Genomic DNA, 20,363 nt, shown 5'->3' on the forward strand with positions numbered 1-20,363 from the left:
GGCATGAAAGCAAAATGGCATCTAAATTGCTAATGCTTCTGACAAATAAGCTAAATAGCTCTGTCCATACTGAAATTTAGCATGAAAACACAGCGTCAGTTACTTGGCTGTATCTCATGGATGCATAACCCATGCAACCTACATGCTTGGTTGGCTATGCACCTGTGCTACTTGACTGTATCTGAAGTGAATAAGATTAGATGACCTTGCAGCTGGAGACCTTAACTCTATGTTGTGATAGCTGACTGTGCAGTGAGCATTGGGCTGAAACTGGTATAGTATACTTTTTCACCTGTTTCTAGAATGATTTAATTACAGTAAAAATGGCAATCTAGGTTGCAGTTATAATTTATCATTTACCATCAAACCTTGTCAGAACATAATTTCTTTCTTCTGTTGAATTAACATGAACTGCCTTGATTCCTAGCAAACAATGCCTGAGAGAATTAATGGACAGTAGGTGATTGACTACTCTACACTATTGACAGTTCAAAATTGCCTCTTGTCACATCAAATTCATATTCTGTTAAATTAATTAAAGTAGTTTGTATAGTCAGATCAAATTCACAAGACATCAAATCAAATTTGTAGCCTCATGCATGTTAGATCAAGTGTGCAATCTGTGAAATCAAATTGATGTGTCAAATCAAAATCTTCATAGGTCAAATCAAATTGGTATCTTGTCAGACCAACTTTGTTGTCTGTCAAATAAAATCTGGACGATGTCAAATAAAATTAACAATATTCTAATCAAATGCACAAAATGTCCCATTAACACCTTATAAGATGTTGACAGCTGTTCATCTCCACACTAAGTTCACACAAAATCAAAGTCAAAGAACTGACTTTTCATACCATTAGCATTAGTGGAGATGAGTAATCATGTGGCTACGTGCTGCATCACACACTGCCAAAAGCACTGGCCTGCTGTATGGAATTGGAAGATTTGCCAATTGGAAATTGACCTTAATTACTTTGCAATTATGTCCTTTCACTTTTCATATGCTTGTATATTTCACTGGGTTTGGTGATTGTCAACGTTGCTTTAATTTTTATATTTTGCTGTGCTAGAGGTACATAGCTTTATTTGAAATGAATGCACAATAGCATTGATTGTGATCCATGCATTGAATAGTAGATTAATATGGACATCTTGTGCATTTGATTTGACAACAAGAAAGTTGGTTTGACAAGTTATAGATTTGATTTGACTATGACAATTTTGATTTGACATATTGTCAATTTGATTTCACAGATTACACACTTGATATCTGACATATATAATTTGGTTTGACATCTTATGAATTTGATCTGACTACAAACTACTTTGATTTGACAGAATAGAATATGATGTGACAAGTGGCAATTTTGACTTGTAAATGGTGGATATTAATTTGCGGCTAGGAGTGCAGTACATGATGATGTTGAAACTACTTTGTATAGAGGTGGTGTGGACAACTTTGGCATTTAATACTTCTTATAAACAGGGCTATATCTTTTACAGAATTTTAGTAAGAATTAAACCAAACTGTTAACATGTGCTTGCAGCACACTTCTGGCAATGTAACATATGCAGTGTACTCAACTTAGAATGGCATGTTACCAGTAGTGAAAGCAATTTCATATCTGTTGTGAGAAAGGTGGTTGATTTCTGTTGTACCTACAGCTATTACATTAATTATGGGCATTTGTAGTGACTGTAGTAACTGTGCTGTATTTCTTACAAGCTTTCTCGATCATGTAGATGCCATAGCAACGGTTTATTGCAGTTTGAGCTGCAGTTTTCTAGATCATACATTGTGTTTTTAATAAGACGCTAAAGTCTATTTTGTGACAGCTAGTATTATTGATATAGATGTTTTTGAAGTTACTGAATATCGTATAACCGCTTTTTACTGCTGCACCACTTTTTACTGCTGTCCTCTTATAAATGCCATATTGCAGTCACATCCAACATGAATAAGCGTCATCCTCTTTTTACTGCCGCACTATCCAGTCTCTGATTGATTGATCGATCACCAACAAGGCATACTTCAAGGCACACTCAAGCAGTTGAGTCAGGTAAAAGATGGCCACTGTTGTTTTTTACTTCTTGTATACTGATGTAGGATACATGCAGGTATTTCATTTTCAAGGTAGCAATCACATTTTTCGTAGATGTGTCCTTTTCTTCCACATTGGTGAAGCTTGCAAGTATATCATGTACTAGATACCAATCAGAGCTGTTGGGTGCATGGTTTCTATGTGAAGTTATTAAGTGCTTGCCTTATGCAAATAGCACTGCACTTCATGCAATAAACGCCTTCCTTTAAAATCTGCGAAAAAAACCAAGCGCCTTGGGGGAGGTAAAAAGTGGTTATCAGGGGTAAAAAGTAGTTATTGCATGGTGGTAAAACAGTTGAAAGAGGTTATGTGTGGTAAAAAGTGATTATGCATGGGTACGTGAGGAAGTTAGTGATAGGAAGCAAGGAAGTTATATTATAAGGAAGTTATTGTAAACCTAGAGCTTTTATTCCTGTTAGCTTTGAATCAAGTCACCCAGCTGAATTTTGTCTATGTTACAGTGTGGTTTTATCAATCTTTGGAGGTGTTTTAATCAGTAGCTATTCATATGAATGTTTGATATTAAGACACATTGATTCTGTCCATTTTCATTGTTATTACAGGCAATATTACAATAACTGTGGCCATCTGTCTAAATAATTGGGAACTTGGTTTATCCAGTAGCATTGCTATGTCTATCACATTCCTAACTAACCGCTGTGGTCAACTGTTGAAAATAGCTAGACACCAGACAGAGACAAAATAGATGCAAGCAATCCTTAGAGTTATGATTGAAGAAACCACTGGCCACAGAGTCTCCACAGAGAACTTTCTGATATGTATGTTTGGGTGGCATTGCTGCTAAGTGCACTTTTAGTTATCTATAGTGTCTGGGTGTTTATACCCAGTCTAAGTGTGACAGTACAGTGAGTTGATCTGCTAAACATGTCCTGGCAACTGTTCTTTTTTGTTTAGACTTTTTTGCCATTACCCTTGTATAACACTGGCACCAAGTTGCAGTCACAGCAAGTATGGGCAGATACATGTGGTTTACTGCATGAAGTTATGACTGCTTTCAAACTACTCCTTTCAGTTAATCGAACGTTGAGTATTCTTGTTTTAACTGGTTTATGACCAGGACTCTATTGGGTACAATTAAGCATTTTTTTTTGTTTTGGGGTATGATGAATTTCTGAGCTTAATTAATCAACCCATTTCTAACACTGGATTAAAAGTCTTAAATTTGAAAGTAAAGAGTTAATTCTAAGAGCAGCATTGGTTAGCTTGGCAATTAAAGTTTTCAGATTTCGTCTTGAAGCTTGTATGTATTCTTGCCCAGAACCTTAACATATCTGTATAATTTCATGGCAAGATTAATTAAGTGTTTGAAGAAATGTGCCAACTTCGTCGATAACTATTGTATCTGTTTGGGCATACATCCTCCAGTTTAAAATGTAATATTATATCTGAAGTCAAACTTTCTTTACGCGATAACAGATTACACTTCAGGCAACACTTGCGCAGCATAATTGAGCTAAACACAGTCAGGGAGATGGCATGTGTAGACCTGCTATGAAATAGTGGTACTTTAATTAAGTGATAGTGTATAATTTGTGCTGACAAATTTAAAGCTATACAGCTCAGTACATCCCAACTTAATTTAATTCTTCCCATACCTTGCTTGTTTAACTAAACATATGCAACTAGAGCATTACCATTTAGCAAAGACAGCTGTAGAAAGGCACTAATGATTTTGAATCCTTTATATAAACTCAGCTGGCCTTGGCTACAAATTGTTCTTTTCTTATGCCTGTTGCAAGTGCATTAATGCAAGGAGTATGGTCTATCTCTTTGCCACCTTGACAGTGTGCCAGACACCAGACTGTCTAAAATGTGACCAGAGGAAGCATGTTATGAAATTCAGAATGTTTGTTATCTGCACTAAGCAAACTAACATATACATATTGTATGTACTGCAATGTGTGTGCTTCAGAAGTTACTTTTGCTGGCAAGAGGATTCTAGAGTACAAATTGAATATTCATCTTGAAACTCAAAACAAGCACAAAGCATTTGTTGCATTTGTAACTGATTAACTTATTGCAGATTTATGACTTATTACTTTTTACAAGATTAGCGTCTTGTTCAACATTTGAATCAGTACAGTAGGATATGTCAGTTATCCAAACAGTTTGGGACCCAATTCTGTTCATAACTCTGAATATTTCAGATAACTGACGTTAACTCTCCTGGTGCACCAACAGGTGTCCTCCAAGGCTGCCTATGCACACTAATTTAAACAAAATCTATGTATACTGAACAACTATTGCACAAACACTCAAACTTAACTGCACTTTATTATAAGGTAATAATGAGAAAGTAGTTTACCATATAATGTTACTAACTTGACATTTACACTTTGTTATTTATGCTTGTAACAGTTTATAGTGTGTACTTCTAAAGGGCGTCTAAGGCACTCCATGTTTGGTTAACTGACACTTTCAGATAACTGGCGTTTGAATAACTGACATCCTGTTGTATTTTCATTAGTCCCTAGCTAAAGCAAAAATCAGTTGGATCTAGCTAGGTGAGGTATTTCTACCATTATTCTTTACAAAATTTGCCCCCATAATTAGCAAACGTTAGAGCAAACCTACCTTACCTGCACATTTTGATTGAAGGTGCCAAGGTGTCATCAAGATGATTACTTTTGTGAAATTATAGCACAGTCAAGAAACCTTTTATTTAGCAGACTAGTGGATTGCTGGATAGTTTCTCATTCTTTTATGTATCTGTACATATTTTGGGTTTAGTTATGTAGTGTTTATTAGTGTGTATGTAAGGCATTGTGTGTGTGTGTGTGTGTGTGTGTGTGTGTGTGTGTGTGTGTGTGTGTGCACGCACTATAGCTCAGTTGGTTAGAGAGTCATCCTAGAGAGTGAATACATCCGGGACCTGGACCCATCAAGGTTGCAAGTCACAGTGATGACAAGCTATGGCATAATTTTCTTTAGGCAAGAAGCTCACACACAATTGCCTCTCTCAACTCATGAGTATAAATGAGTACCTTGTCATCGACTGAGGAAGGACAAGACCTCTGACTTGGCAAAATTACATCCTGCAGCAGACAGGTACTTGTGGGCCTTGGTGTCTAGTCCCAGGGCTGTGCCTTAGCTGGTGCCCGTGGATGCTCTGGCCATGCAAGCTTCAGGCGGAGGCCCTGCCTCTGGAGGCAGGACACCTGTCTTCAAATCTTTAGAACTGCCGGTGTGTAGGGTGAAAGTCCTCTCACTGAACCCCATGGGACCTTGTATTTCCAGTAGTTCCCTGACCAGGGGGAGGAAATACATGCTCACTTCAGCCTTGGCAAGCTGAGGACAGTGTGAGGCTGGGATGCACTAGCCCAGCAAGCTGGTCATTTGAGTGACTATATGCTACTACTCACAGAACAGGGCACATTCCCCTGCGTGTGGACAGAAGTAGGAGTGACACTGCATGGAAAAGAACCAATGATGCCAGGAATATTACTGGACTCCGAAGATCTAGAGGCAACCCTGGGATCAAGGAGTTGTATGCATGGGAAGGGGTTGTCATGAAACCTCTGACTGATTATGGCAACTCAACAACTTGTCAGAAGTCAGCACATCTTACAATTTTATGAGAAACCATCTGAGACGATTTTACAACTCTATAAATATTGCCGTGAAAAACTGCATGCCAACTTTATTGTCTCAGCAGCATTCAGTAAATCTAGTTCATATCTCTCAATCTTGTCATAAACGGAAGAATGTCACAGATAAATTCTGGAAGAGAAGCCAAACTTTAAGGATTGGTCTATGGAATGTTAGGACATTACAAGGTGTTGCTCGATCCAATCTTCTTGCCCAAGAATTAGCAGCAGCTCGAATTCCTTTATGTGCTATCACTGAAACTGACCTGCCTGGTTGCAGCTGTATGGAGTTGGACGACCAGTCTGGTTACAATCTTTATGTTTCTGGGACGGCTGACGTTGCTGCAAGAGGTGTTGGTTTGATTATGCAATGTGATGTCGCGAAATCAGTGCAGTGTTTTAACCCAATCTTGGATAGGGTTATGCGGGTGGATATTATGACAGACACAGGTGTCTTAAAGGAGAACTCTCACCAAATACTAAAACTTGTTGAAAGAAAGATGCAAGGCCTGGTATCTTCCTGCAGGAAACCTACGGTCCAGACAGCCACAGAAGCAGAGAATCGGCAACGAGTTGTTCAGACAATTCCTCGTATGTATGCAAAGTCTTACTCTCTCAATGCAACTACTTTAGGTTTTGGTTAATAAATCACAACTTGACACCATATGTCTCACAATCCTTACCTTGAAATGTGCACAGATATCGGTCTTCCTTGCTAACCAACAATCAGAGTTACGCATACGCCACATACGGGTACTAAATACGTCTACGCAGGTAATTTCAATGCTTTATTTCTCCGTTACGGTAAACTTCTGCAGTAAACTGTTGCAAAGGGTTGTGTCATGAAGTGACAGCTTTCATCTGAGAGATAGTTGATTTTGGTGAGAGTTCTCCTTTAATTGTTGTAGTTGGCTATGCACCAACTGAACAAAGTGAGGGTGAAATGAAAGATTTATACTACCAACAGTTAGATTTGGCAATGCAATAGACAGGCTCTTTGCTGATTGTTTTTGGGGATTTCAATGCTAAAATTGGGCAGAAGCGATTTCCAGTAGCAGGCACCTTTGGGTTAGCTAAAACGACCAGTGACAATGGAATGAGACTGGTGGACTTTGCTGATGCTTATGGGTTGGTAGTTACAAACACTCTCTTTCAGCACAAACACATCCATATTGCCACCTGATATCCTCCCAATGGTTAGTGGCAACCAAGTGTGAAAGATTTCATTTTGGTTAAATAGTGTATGAGGTTTATGACTGCAGAGTAAAACGAGGCCCTGATTTTGAGAATGATCACAAGTTAGTTGTCAGCAAGCTGGTATTGAACCTGCAAAAGTCAAGGTGACCACACAAGCAAATGGTGTAAGAAGAGATGTCCGGGAAGACCCAAAAGCTTTAGGTGAGTACAGGGCTAGTATAGTTGCCAAATTCTTACATAGTGACACTGTAAGACAGATGGTCTGAAATTTGCAAAGTAGTTATGGATTGAGCAAAAGAACATCTCGTAGCACCAAGAAGGGCAAAGAACAATTGGATTTTGAGCAAACTTTGGATTTAATTGATAAGAAGCACGTTGCTCACATCCATTGGATGCGTTCTCATGCAGTACAAACAAGAATCGCGTGCTAAATATACTGAATTGCAAAGAATGGTAAAATGCTGTAAGAAAGGACAAGCAGGAATGGCTAAATCAGGAAATGAGAAATTTATAAGTGATTATATACAACACAAGCATGGCAAGTTTTTAGGAAACTCAGGAAGTTTGATAAGGTGTTGTTGCAGCCCCTGATGTGATCTTAGATGAACACGTTCACAAATTATTGACAACTGAAGATCAATTAGCTCGTTGGCAACGCCACTTTGAGATAGTGTTGAATGTGACACATCGAGTGACCTTGGACACTGGTGTTTCTCCTTGTTCGGTTTCTGGCACTCTACTCAATGATGAAGAAATTATAGAGGCCATTAGAAAGTTGAAGAGTGGTAAGGCAACTGGTCAGGACAGAATAGTGGCAGAATTTCTCAAAGCTGGACCACCTGAACTTGTTGACTGGCTAATTGAGATTATTCATTTGATCTGGAAGACTGGTAAAGTTCCTCAAGAATGGAAAGATTTAGTTCTGATTCCATTATTCAAAAAGAATGACTGTCTGGTATGTGATAACTGTTATGGGATATTATTTCTCAGTATTCCTGGAAAAGTCCTTGCCAATGTTTTGTTAGGTCGGCTAAGACCAGTGATAGAACCTTCTCTCTTGGAAGAGCAATGCAGTTTCGACCTCAAAAGGGAACAACTGATCAGATTTGGGTACTGTGACAAGTCATTGAGAAGGCTGTAGAGCACAGATCCAACTTACATATTTGTTTTGTTGACCTCTTAAAAGCATTTGACTCTGTACCAAGACATGCTCTCACTAACATTCTCAGAACAGGTTGTGTTGTACAAAATAGGGGGAAATCGCATCAAGGTTTGAAGTAACCACAGGTGTCCATCAAGGGTGTGTGTTGTCTCCAATCTTGTTCAATTTGTTTGTGGACAGAATTATGCTTGATACTCTGGACAAGGGTAAGGGTGGTGGCATTGAGATTGCTTACAGAACAGATGGTGGCCTGCCTATTCATGAACTATCGAGTAAAACCTAAAGGGACACATAAGATCAAAGCTCCCATGCATGCTGATGATTTGGCTCTAATAGGTACGTCAAATAGTAGGTTGCAACAGATGGTGAATGCTTTCCATGATGCTTGTAAGAAATGGGGTATGAGGATCAACACTGAAAAAACTAAAATCTTGAGCATTGGTGCTGAAGAAGCAAACGTCTTGATGGCTGGTCGTGTTCTGGAGAATGTTTCTGAATTTTGCTATCTGGGCAGCATTGTAAGTAAGTCCGAGGATTGTCACGCAGAGGTTGTTGAACATATTCAGAAAGCTAGCAGGACATTTTTTCTTGGAAACATAGAGTTTTCACAAATCGTGGATTTAGCAAAAACACAAAACTACAAGTCTTTAGATCACTAGTGATGCCAGTTTTATTATATGGTTGTGAGACTTGGGCAATCACTCAAGTAGATATTCGAAGACTGATCTCTTTTCATATGCGCTGTATTAGATCTATCTTGGGTGTAACAAGACTGAACAAGATAAGAAATACCATCAACTTGAAATCTGCCAAGGAAGAACAAATTGAACGTCAAATTCAACATTAGAGATTACAGTGGCTTGGTCAGTTAGAACAAAAAATGTCTCTCGTCCACAAGAGTTGGTGCTGAGAAGCAAGTTACATAATATGAAACGTCCTCAGCATGGTCCAAAGAACTGGTGGGTTGATACCATACAACGAGACCTGGTATCATTGAATATTGACCTGTCACAAGCCAATGACCGCACTTCCTGGCAGAAACTGCTGTGATGTTGAAGCTCATAGTGGATATTGGTGGAATTCCAGGATCCAGGTGTGTGTGTGTGTGTGTGTGTGTGTGTGTGTGTGTGTGTGTGTGTGTGTGTGTGTGTGTGTGTGTGTGTGTGTGTGTGTGTGTGTGTGTGTGTGTGTGTGTGTTAAAACAGTTGCAAATCACAAATTGACAATTTAGCGCTTGCTCAAGATCACAAAGCATTGAGAGAAATGTTACATCACTAACCCATAGTGGGTATGGCAGGTTCAAGGTTCAAGGTTTAAGGTGTACATGGATGGTATCTGCAGTGGTTGACAATTGATATAGAATCTGTAATAGTCTCTAATGTGATTAGCTTCTATTTTAACAAATGTAAAGTGAGTGAGTGAGTATTTGAGGACATCAAAAAAGCATACGGCTTTGTAGCTAGAGAGGCTGTCTAATTAGCTCTAAAGAAAGAAGGATTTGTCTACAGTGATTACAGCTATTCAATCCTTTCGTGATCAAATGTCAGCGGTAGTAGATATGAATGAAAATTGGAGACAAATTAAAGTAGAAAATGGTCACCACAGGGATGTGTTTGGCTTCAATTCTATTTAGTATATTTACCTCAACGTACTGTATCACAAGAGATGGGGAAAGATAATGGAAGGTACAGGCATTAGATAACATGACTAAATCATTGATTGGAGGGTATGAAAGATCGAAAGCTTTTGAGGGATGCAGTAGTAATGGATAGCAGTTTGCTGATGAGTCACCACTACTAACAGAAACATGAGAGAGGGTGGAAACAGAGACTCAAAACTTTTGCCTCACTTGCTGCAGGCTACAGTCTGAGCGTGAGTTTTAAAAGACAGAATTAATAATCGACTTATGGCCCCATGCAAAGTTTATGCTGAAGATGTTGGGATATCAATGTAGGACTATCAATGTAAGACTATCATGTAGGACTTCAAACTGACATCATGCAAAATATAAAACAGTTCAAAGACCTTGATTAATAGTGTATCAGCTAGATGACCTAAGTTTTGACTCATGCAACAATCACAGAAAGAATTGCATTAGCAGGAAAGTGCTTGAAGCACTAAAAGATCCTATTTTCCATTCCCGTCTGCCTCATATAACATCCGAAACAAAAATGTGGTCTTTCAGTCAACTGTTTTAGCTTCTATATGGGCCATCTCTTGGAGTCGAGACTAGAAGAAATAGCACAACACTTAATATGCTCGTTCATATATCACTGTCAAAGTTCATGCTATCTATAGGGAAGTTTGAACAATTACATCAAATGACATCAAGGGCCAGCTTGCTAATATAGAACTGCACAGGCTTTTTGATGGTTTAACACTTGTTCAGATGGCTTGGACATCTGGATCGTATGGAAGACCTTTGTCTACGCAAACAGCAGGGTTTTACTCGTGGCTTCCATCCAATTGTCCATTGCCATCAGACTACACAGTGGAAAGACAGGATTAGGATTGCACAAGACTTCAAATGGCGCTGGCCTAAAAATGCCTAGTCCCATCTTATAGCACAGGATAGACTAAAATTTAAAAACTCTGTCATAGTTATAATTGTTTCAATCAACAGTTCAAGAGTAGAATTAGATGCCTGCAAGATTGAGAAGGCTCGTGACAATGCAAATTCCATCAGTTCCCAAGACCAGATACTTCTTGTGCACAGCCTGCAAACCAATCTTCAAGTCACACAAGTACGAAAAGACACAATTATAACAGGAAACTCGACTTGTTTTTCAGAAACAAGAGAAGTTGGGAATATAGAGTGACAGATGTAGTCACTTGTTCACACGAGAGAGTGACAAGAAGAGACACATATGTGTTATCTTCTGACTTATTTGTCAGATAGTGATAGTGACTTCTTACTGTACATTGTTTACATTTGCTATCATCCATGTAGATGGATGGTTGAAGGTGTGCACTTGTGTGCACTATAGGCAAAGATTTATACAGATACCTTTCTGCTAAGGAATTTCCCCTCCAAGATTTGAACTACAATTATGACACTATCGGAACGTCAATAGCAATAATACTGCAATAGATGGCAATAGTAGTTAGAAAAGATGAGTACACAATGTCACTGCTATTGCAACTTCTTGTCAACAGCTGTTATAAACATCCCTCTCACTACCTTGTTTACTGAATAAAAAGCTCTTTTGAAATAACTGTGTTTGATGCCCTAATTCTTTCATTTGCCTCTTGGAATGTTTGATGTTTCATTAAAACAATTATTACTTGAGTCATAATTCTTTATGCCAAGACTTTTCCTGACCCTTTTTAGTCTGTTTATAGTATTCTTTACATTACACCTATCCAATTAAGTCTCACAGATGGCACCTATATGACAGTATTGGGAACAGTTGTTTATCGATTATGCACCTCTATACTTTGTCCGTATACAGAACCCCACCAGTTTTTCCAAGCACTCTGTTGACTCCACCAAAGACTTTTCTTACTCTTGCTTCTACTGTAAAAATTGATTGACGAAATGAATCCATATCCACTCCCAAGTGCTTTATTGATGTTTGAACATCAGAACAGATCCATTTATCCGAAAGTCCGGACTTACCAGTAACAGAATCTATTTTTTACTGAAAACTGTACAATGCTTTGTTTGCTGTTGAGCAATAGGTATCAGGTAACAATAGAAAATAGGGAACAGGTATCCAGCATTTTCTGCATCCCACAGCTCATTGGGAATATCAATGTAACATAGCCAATACCACCCATGCACATACACGTTTCCTATTCTTGTCCCATATCCAGACCAACTGATTATCCAAATAAAATATTGAAAGCAATAGGGGAAAGAGCAGTGCATGTTCTCGATCACTCCATTTTTAACCTTGCAAGCTTCAGACAGCTTTTCTTTCCATTTCACTCTTGTTCTCTGTTGCTCAACTACCATACTGAGAACAATCTCACGACCTAAACTGGAACTCCCACCTCTAAAGTCGTATTTTTCTGTTTATTAATCTTTAGTTGTTAGTTGTTGTGGTGGTTGGTTGTTAACTAGATAGCTTGTGTTACAGCCATTTGCTGTAAGTCACTAGTTGGAACTAGTAACTTACATTAATAGGCATTACAGCACTTAGTGAGCATTACATCCTCCCAATTGACATTTGGCCATTGGGTAGGGTTTCAACTTGGGCATAAATGTATTTGCATGCTAATTCTATTAGCAAAAATGTGCCACTAGGAATTAAGGTTTGCTACAGCTTTCTTTAAATAAGAAATTTTTGACAGCTGCGGTTTCATGATATCACGCTGTGCACTGCAACCACAGTTAATTACCTTAGGCAATGAAGCCTAACTTTCTAGTTTACCCTCAACTGACAATTGCATGGTGTGCAGCTGTTCCAGATGAAAACTTATGGGAAGTTTGATTGACTGCTAAAAGCTGTTTCCTTGAACTTGTTTAGATGCCCCTATCTAGATATGATATATGCTTTACTTAGAAAGTTTGATCAGGAGTAAAACTCCTTACTGTCTCTTTTTCATTGATGCCCTCATTTGCATTACACAAACCAGAGTCATCCTATAATGAAATCTATTGAAATGACCATTTGGTGTCATGCAGATGTATTTTTGTAATGGGTCAATCTCTTTATGATTAATAGTATGACCAGACTTGATGATATTTAACAATGGTACAGAAACAGTAATCCAATTGCCACTGAGATGATACTGTTGTGACCGAACAAGTTGGTTACAGCTAGGGGAATGGGATTTCAGACGGCTTGCACATTGAAAGTAATGTTGCATGTGCACTGTAATGTCTTTTTCTAGGAAATAAACTGCAATGTTCAAATTTATCATCAGCCGACAGTGACACATGTATATGCAGCAGCGTAATTATTAGGTATTTATTTCTTGAATTTGCTGTAAGAAACCTTATATGAAGGTAGAATGCAATGGAGCTAAATGAAGAAAATTACTCAGCAAATTAGGCTCTCAAACATCAAGCATGCTCAATATACTTTTTGTTGATGTTTCTTATAAACTAAGGCTTGGCCTTGAGGTTTCTAAAAACTGGTGCGATGAACAGAAAATCTGTCAGTGTTACAGTATATTGCCTCTGGGATTACGCCAGATTGCCTAACATCTGATGGGGTCATATATAGAACCCTCAAAATGCCTCAAAACCCCTCTGGGTACACATCTGGGCTATGTTAAAAACATTAAAACAAAGAATGTTGAGAAGAAAGCTTCTGATTTATTGCTAATTGAGATAAAGTTACATAGCTGTTGTATAACTTTAGATATAAACACTATGCCCTCAAACACTATATTCTCGTCATAAGGTAGTGGTTTTGTAGGAAAGTCTTGGGATATATAGTGACAGTTATTCTGCACCCATGTAGAACTTAGCTGGTCTAAAGTTAACATGTTTGTCAACTTGTGAACTATTCACTAAGTACTGATGTTTGGTAAACAAAGTGGTTTAAGATGGCCAACATCTTATTTCTGATATACCACCAGATTTTGTCAATAAAGTACCTTTAGTAGTGTATTGTTAGTTTTATTATTCAATTTATTGTAGTGCTCAACCAGATCAGACTGGTTTGTTTGGTCTCTCGTAAGCACTGGAGGCAAACCCTGCCTCAGTGGTGCTTAGACCATTATGGCTGTGTAGACAGAAGACATGACTTTACACTGGATCCGACTGGATCCAAGAAGCACTGTTTGCTGTTAGTACTGCATGTTGTGATCACCTGGAATCAATACCTGCGTGTACATGCGTGTACATTTATTATTGTTGTTATTGTTTTCAATGTTAATATATATGTATCATTAAAAGGCAGCAACAGTGTAGACCTGCAGCTGCACTGCTACAAAGTCTAACAGCATCCAGTTGTGCTAACAAATTACTGACAACATATGACTGCTACCAAAGGGTAAATCTATTATTAAGCAAAAATAAGTTAAGAAATTATCAAAGTTGTATTGTGTGGTTGCACAATAAAAAAGAAGTGCTTTCTGTGTATAGCTATAGTTAGGACAGCTCTGCATAGTCTTACACATCTTGACATATTTTAGAACATAAGCAGTAGTACTGGATATTCCCCCCATCTTACACCTATCCAATACAATAATGACTGCTGTTTTATCTGTGCAGATACGAAAAGCTCAACTAAAGAAACTACTTGAAACCGAACATGCCAACTTCCAGGAAGAATTCAGTACAAAAGGCCTTGCCTTCTACAAGCAAAGAACCTGACTTGCATTGTTGACCTCTCAGTTGATGATTAATTTCATGGTAAACATATATATGTTTCTTCCTCTTATAAAAAGTGTGTGTGGATAATTTCAATAGTGCAGTGAATAAAAGAGAAAGTTTTTTGTACATCATAAGTTAAAGTTAAGACAATGTGCCATCTGCAAGAAGTAGTTCTCCAAATGCACTGGGACCATGCATGCAAGCAATTTGACTGACTTAATGACTATTGCTAGCATCGTCTGAAGATCGATGGCATGTACTGCTCTTCTGATGTGTAATTACGCAGCTGTATGGTTCATTGTTGTTTACTTCTGGCTAACGTAGAGAATTTGTTGAGTGCTCTCAGGTGGACTATAGCTAGATGAATTAGTCCAGCTCATCCAACACCTTTGAGGGAGACAAACTAAACATGAGAATATTGGATTAGACGAAGAAATGCAGCCAGCCGTTTATACAAGTCATCTGACATATATAATGAATGCATTTGTAAATATGGACAACTTTCAAACTAGACTCACTATACAGATTGAGATAACGTGTGCACACACACACACACACACACACACACACACACACACACACACACACACACACACACACACACACACACACACACACACACACACACACACACACACACACACACACACACACACACACACACACACACACACACACACACACACACACACACACCACACACACACCACACATGTAAGTGTCTCACAATTTGACTTATTCATGCTCACAATTCTGATGGAATTGCAAAGTACATTCATATATGTCATGTGCTGAAATCATCTAATATAAATTAAGTGGTGATAACATTATCTGATTGTTTTTACAGCATATGGATGGATGGATTAATCCATATGCATTTTGTTCAATGGTTTATTTAAATGTATATAGATATATGCCAGCATGCAACACAATGCCGTATATTATATCACAAAAGTTTCAAACTCCTTGTGAGAAATCCAGTCTCAGACAAATACGTCATACCATATATGTATTATTTATACTGGCATAATCTGAGTTATGAGTGACTGTAGGATTGGAACTCGAGTCATCTGATCAGCTTTTGCACTAATGTTAATTTCCCTCAGACATGGCAACCAACTCTGCACATGCATTGTGGTAGCTAGATAGATCGACATGTCAAACCATGCATGCAACAGTCACAGTAGGTTTCCACTTCATATTTAATATGTTTAGTTGTAAAATGCCCTAACTAAAGCAGGATCAAGATCCACAGCATCTTGCACGTCTTGCTTCTGTTGACCTGGGCAATATCATAGAGACAAGATAAAACAGCCATTTTATTGCTGTCAGAGCTAGAGCCCATCATATAACTCGTTCAACTGTAAGGGTGGCCTTTCTATAGTCTCAGTGTACAAGAAGAGCATGCATGTATTCAAGTTAACATTGAAGTTAAGTGAATTGGTCACAAAAAAATACAGAAAGCAGATAGCCTTTGCAGTTACTTAATTAATGAAACAGAACAATATAGGCTTAGAAATTGAAAAGCTAAAAATTGTGGTAAACTTCACAATACACTTGTACATATTATAGAAACCAAAACTGACACCTACAACTGTCATGAAAGGTTTCAAACTAAACAACCACTGAACGTTTCACTATATGCTGGGATGAAGTCTGATCTGTCTATACTGTCTACATCGGCTATCCATAGAAAAGTCAGCAGCCTATGATAATTAACACTGATGACAAGTATGATGTACTGATAGGAACAAAGGGGTGGCTTATTAATTAATCTATACATGACTTGGTCAAGTCTGTGTGACATACACACTATAGCATGTGTTTCAGTGAAGTCATGATTACCATGCAGAAGGTCCACACCAGTGACCACATACCATATGCCATATAGCAGCTGCATGGTTAGAATTTGCATGCTTACAGACACAAATACTGAATTTGATTAAAGAAGTGGCACTAGTAACTGCAAGCTAATGTCACCGATTTACAATGTCAGAGATTTACAAGTCTAGTTTACAAACAAGAAATCTGGCAAAAACTGCACGATATAAATCAATTTCATGCTAACATGAATGCCAACAAATCAAAGCCAGAAGACGTTTTCTTTCTTGTAGGATCAACAACTGGCACGCCAATTGTTTAGTATACGAAGGGGAAGACTTACTGTATTCCAGGGAAGAGAAATCCTAAAAAATAAGTGTGAAGCGAGCCCATAACTGAATCAGCATGCCAGTGCACGGCATGCAACTATACAAAACACAAACAACAGTGGTTCCATGCAGACCGAGGGTGTGTAACTGTAGCAAATTCATGTTTAGATTGCATGACTTACAAGTGCAGTAAGAAGACAAACAGATGACTTTGGCCTGGACTGCATGCTTCAAGACTTGTCGACAATTGCTGGTAATTGTTGTCAAAGAGAATTGACAACAGCTAGAGAGAGTACAACTGCAGGTATTCAAACACTCCAATATTTGCTATTGAAAGTATGAAGTAGCAAACGCAGTGTTCGAAGCTTAACCATGCAGCAGCTTTGCAATTGTGCACGCTGGTGAAATCCCAGAACACTGTTATTGTTAATACATACATAGAGATTATACCTGCAAGTTTCAATCAGGCTATTAATCTCTATCACTCACTGCAAGAAACATCACTGCCTGGACCTCACTGATAACATCAGTGACGGTCACTGTTAAGTGCCAGAATTCCCATTCCCACAACAGAGTTCTCAGTGAAAAAGGCACGAAACCACATTGGTGCACATGGCTAAGAGAGGAATGTGATTGGTTGTTATTGAATGTTAATATTAGTCTTCTAATAAATTTATGGCAGATTGTGACCTAATAAATCTGTGTATGTTAACGTTTGCTTCAAATGACGTTTTCCAATCTTCTACATTTGACGTCAAATCAGTGGTGAGTTTTGTTGTCGCCTGATTTTGAGATGTATTACGCACTTGGTGCCAAGTCTTGCATTAGACGCTGCTAATTGATTGCATTGTGAAAACTAACTTCAAATGTGTAGATTTTAAAATATAAAGAAATCTGCTATGTGTATAGCTAGCTGTCTCAGCATATTTCATTACCTATCTTACACAACTAATTTCACAACTTTCATTAACCACTACTTGATATTTTGAACTTGTCTTCAATGAGTAGATTTAACGTAGTCACTTGCACACCTGCTTAGAAGGGTTTCTGTTACTTGACGCCTGATTTCATTAAACTGCCAAGCGACTTTAATTAAGTAATTGGACTACCAACCAGCCCAAGCTTTGCTTCTAACAAAGTGTCCACTTGTGAATGTAATCTTTCTTTTATTTAGAAAGGCCATAGAAAGACCATGAGGTGATCACAAGCGCACAGAAATGTATCCTATAGCTGCATGGTGCTTCTAAATTTACTGATAACCAAATGTCCTCTATTTCTTCATTATTATGCAGCTTTGTTTGCTGTAATAGCTGAATTAACTGATTATACAATTAATTAATACTGTTGGAGAGAATTTCTGGTATAAGAGTCAAATCATGGGTGAAACCAGAATCAAATAGAATGTGGAAAATGTCTCTGGGCTTTGATTGATTGTCACAAGAGACAGTGTGACATTTTGTTGATCAGCATCTCGACGTTTGATAGTTGAATGAACTACCGTGACAACCTAAATTGTGACCTCTATGACAGTCTAAGACAGCTAAAATAGTACAAATTTTGTAGAGACAAGCATATTGGAACTTGAAGACAAAGTCAGGCATTGTAAATCCATGAAACTAATGGGTGGAGTGTTTGATCTGCAAGACTATATAAAAAAGAAGGAAAGGCAAATTAGAACTTTATTTTGCTTACACAATAAATGGCAGACTGTGCTATTTGCAGAAAAAAGCAACATCAAGTGTTTTAAGTTTATAATAATTATAAACTTAATAATAATAATCAGGCATAGAATGTTCCTTTTACATAGTTGCCTTCTTCGCATGAGTTGTCTGCATGGCAATTAAGGGAAGTAAAATTTCAGAAATGGGTGTGGCATAATATTTGTGAAATGTAATGAAATCTGTAGCAAACCACATGCTGACTCACCTACCCTTACACACTCGTAGATAGCATGAATGCGCCTAAAACTTTTAGTCAAGCATGTGCACATGGGCATGGGCATGGGCATGCACGCACACAAAGCAAACAAACAGCAAATGTAAGACTAAATCAGATCATGCCACCACTCCTAAACTAGACTTTTGTGTGGTGCGCAGGAAAACTCCAGCCTATGCTGAACCTGGCCCACGTTAAAGACATGTACACCACAAAGATCCCAGTGGCTAATGAGCCACGACCAGTGCCACTGCTGTTTCAATCAAAGACAAGTACTCATTTAACTCCTCAGTTGAGAGAAGCAAATGCAGGTACAGTCTTTGCTTAATTCAGAAACCACAGTAGTAGCCACCATCAAGAATTAAATTTGCTATATAAAAGTCCCAAGTACACAATCCAACAACATAACAACCAATCTATAGTAACACATACATGCACACTGCAAACAAACACACACATGCACACTGCAACAAACACACACATGCACACTGCAAACAAACATACACACCACCACCAACACCACCACCACCACCACCACCAACACCACCACCACCACCACCACCAACACCACCACCACCACCACCACCACCACCACCACCACCACCACCACCACCACCACCACACCGTGACAGCATAACACAGCACATACACACATACATACACACAACAACAGCAGCAACAGCAACAATTAACACACCAGTATGTACCACACCACAACGAAACTACCCTTCTCATGCAACACCACCATTATTAATTAACATGACCACTACATGTCTGTAATTCTAATAATAGCCATGTATCAGGTTCAGCAACTAGTCTACTAATCAAACCTATCCAGCTACATGTACTTCTAGTAGCAGTACAGTAGTTCTTACGTACCACCAATCTTTCTGAGTTTGCCAGTGTTAAGTCTGAGGTTTGTTGTGCCATTGCGAGTAAATTGTTCTACTATTCAACGTAACTAAGAAGCAGCGTTGTTGACCTACAGCTGAGAAACACTAGCAATTGACCACTACATGTCACAGGCAAAAGATAATACAAAACAATATCCTAGAGAAAAAATTACATTCACTAGGTTAACCCAGTAGCATCAATGACCAAAATAACAACTTGATGAATAGCTATAGTCATAAATGTAGATACGCAGATTAGTAGTCCTGCAATTTCCTACCAAACTTTCATACACTGTATCCATATTAAATGTAAGTAATATTAAAGGCCTTTGTAACAAAAACAAGTATTCTATGAGACCAAAAATCTGGCGAAGGATATCAAACAATAGAAAAAGTAATACCAGCGATAACAATCAAACCCTAGCACACGCCCTGGTCCTTTGGTTGTTGGTCTAGAGCTGGTATTACTGTACCCTAGCCGTTCCACCCCTTGGGTAACTAGATGACTTCAAACTGGCATAACTAAAACAAACAACTATCTGGTCTTGGCATGCAACTACACAAAGTACCTACGCAATTCCAGTGCCACATCCAGAAGTTGCAGGAGGTGTATTTACAAAATCCTCAAACCTTGGATTGGCTCCTAAGCATTATTTAAAGTGTGAGAGAACAAGCACTCAAGGATTGTTATGTTGCTGACTTAATTTAATTATCTACTCAAGACAAATGCTTATAACCCCTCCATTATAATTCTAACACAAAATACCATTCATTCCTCAGTCATACTTCCACATCAACAAGAAGCCATTATATTGCAATTTGGCTGCAAGCCATATGTCAACAAGCATTATGAGAACAATGACCAAACAAGTCCAAGAGTCTTAGTAAATGTATACTATTTTCAAATCTCAATTCATCCCACATCATCACCTGGCATCATTTCCTAGCTTTCTGCTGCCCTTACCCTCTCATATCAACAACCGCAATCTAATAAGATCTCCTGGTGGCCAGACAAGCTAAAAGATTGTCAACCTTCTGTGTACA

The 20,363-nt window shown here is 38.3% G+C and overlaps 1 long non-coding RNA gene across 1 annotated transcript; it reads right to left on the minus strand.

The window, feature by feature from the left end:
* Positions 1 to 220: 220 nt before the first annotated feature.
* On the minus strand, positions 221 to 6,417 carry LOC134191857 (uncharacterized). The gene is made up of 3 exons (XR_009971856.1): positions 6,395 to 6,417; positions 361 to 437; positions 221 to 298 (listed from the first exon to the last, which is right to left on the minus strand). It is a non-coding gene; the product is annotated as an uncharacterized LOC134191857 (long non-coding RNA).
* Between the last annotated feature and the right edge of the window lie 13,946 nt (positions 6,418 to 20,363).

The sequence above is a fragment of the Corticium candelabrum genome, chromosome 16 (assembly GCF_963422355.1).
Source record: "Corticium candelabrum chromosome 16, ooCorCand1.1, whole genome shotgun sequence".
Taxonomy (NCBI): Eukaryota; Metazoa; Porifera; class Homoscleromorpha; order Homosclerophorida; family Plakinidae; genus Corticium; species Corticium candelabrum.